Source organism: Pseudophryne corroboree, chromosome 1, assembly GCF_028390025.1.
Source record: "Pseudophryne corroboree isolate aPseCor3 chromosome 1, aPseCor3.hap2, whole genome shotgun sequence".
In the NCBI taxonomy this organism is placed as follows: domain Eukaryota; kingdom Metazoa; phylum Chordata; class Amphibia; order Anura; family Myobatrachidae; genus Pseudophryne; species Pseudophryne corroboree.
Window position 1 is genome coordinate 615,744,042 of NC_086444.1, and position 2,109 is coordinate 615,746,150.

At 41.6% G+C, this 2,109-nt stretch overlaps 1 pseudogene; it reads left to right on the plus strand.

The window, feature by feature from the left end:
• Positions 1-201: 201 nt before the first annotated feature.
• LOC134948739 (5S ribosomal RNA) lies at positions 202-320 on the plus strand (annotated as a pseudogene).
• Positions 321-2,109: the final 1,789 nt, after the last annotated feature.

Genomic DNA, 2,109 nt, shown 5'->3' on the forward strand with positions numbered 1-2,109 from the left:
CCGTAAAAAACACAAAAAAAACACGAATGACATCGACATCGGAAGAAAAGAAAAACCCGAATACGACAGCTTAGTAAATCCATCGTAACAAATTCAAAAAGTTGCAGTTTTACACTTTCGATGTCATTCGTGATTGAACTTTGACCTGAAACGGGAAAATACGAATCTTAGTAAATTTACCCCATACTCTCTCATTCAGCAGATTACGGCCATACTCCACAGAATACGCCTGATCTCGTCCGATCTTGGAAGCTAAACTGTGGCAGGCCTGGTCAGTAATTGTATGGGGGACCAACAGTGAACACCAGGTGCAGTAAACAACCCAGCTGAACAGCAGAAGTAAGAAGACACCCTTTCTCCTTTGATTCTATTTCTTTTTTCTATCCGTTTTGAATCCATATATCTCACTCCGTTACTGTTTAATATGCTATCTATAAATATATATTATTGACTATATTACATCTCTCATTTTTAAAAAACAAAATTTATATTCATATCAAATCAGTTACCTCGTATTTTCAGCTGTTTGCCTGTCGCAAAAAGTCTAATTATACAACATTTATAAAAACAAATGCCTTCTGGTAACATCACTGCCCAAACATAGAGCAGTTGATGCTTAAGGACCTATATAGGCAACATTTTCATTCGTTAGATAATATCTTTTCCATTTTTTTGAGCATTTATAATACGGAGAAGCTAAACCGAGTTACCATCCCGCTGGGATCAAAAATACAACCTGTTTTACATTTTACATTTTAGACAGGTATCTCCTAGTTAGACGCATTAACAATAAATAATTTTCACCAAGGCATTCCATGTATATACTCTTATAAGAGTAGCATGATTAATATGTACGAATTTATGTTTTATGTATATTTTTGAGTCACTATATTTTACTATGTTCATTAAAAGTTATGTTTTAGTGTCGAATTTGTAATCAAGAGTGCCCCAACATAGAGTCTTTCTCCTCTTTTGTTCTGTTGCCACTCCTAGATGGGCCAGGTGTTTGTGTCGGCCACTTGTGTCGCTTAGCTTAGCCATCCAGCGACCTCGGTGCAAATTTTAGGACTAAAAATAATATTGTGAGGTGTGAGGTGTTCAGAATAGACTGGAAATGAGTGGAAATTATGGTTATTGAGGTTAATAATACTATGGGATCAAAATGACCCCCAAATTCTATGATTTAAGCTGTTTTTTAGGGTTTTTTGAAAAAAACACCCGAATCCAAAACACACCCGAATCCGACAAAAAATTTTCGGTGAGGTTTTGCCAAAACGCGTCCGAATCCAAAACACGGCCGCGGAACCGAACCCAAAACCAAAACGCGAAAAATTTCCGGTGCACATCACTAGTTTGGATGCGTTTTAGTATGAATCTTTATCATGAGTCCTTACTGTAGACAAATCACATGCAGTGTCGTACTGTGGTATGAAGGGCCCACTGGGGGAATGCAGTTATAGGGGCCCAAACTTAGGGGTGTGGCCAGCCTACAAAGGGGGTGTGGCCAGCCTCCACAGAGGCTTGAAATACACAATAGTTTAGTGTAGTGTAATGCAACATATCTACAAGTGCACAGTCTGGAACCTGATCCCTAGAGGAAGGAGTGGGCCCTCAGGCAGTGGGGCCTACCGGTGGTTGCCCTGGTACCCCTGTGGGCCAGTCCGACCCTGATCACATGGCTCTATGTGGGCACTGCCATTATGTAGTGTTAGGACTGCTGATATCGGAGAAGCCTTGACGCGGCTCATCAGCTAAACATGTCTTTGCAAATGCATGAGACCAATTTCTCTGCTATTCTATTACCAGATAGGTTCAGGTAAGGTTACAGGTAATTTGTTAGTGTGCTGGGGGGATACCGGGGAAGGGGGGAAGAGCACCCCCCCTATATGTCTGCTATTAAGCATGTCAATGCAAGCCAAGCCATATGTGTTTTGTTCCTGGTATTAAGAATTTAGAGGCCATGCCCTCTGACCAATAACCTCTTGATCATGGCCGGATTAAGGGAGAGGCAACAAGAGTGGCTGTCACGAAGCCCACACACACTACGGGCCCCCACACATTGCATACTTCCCATCTGTTGTGATGTCCCACCCACAGGCTGCAGTGTCC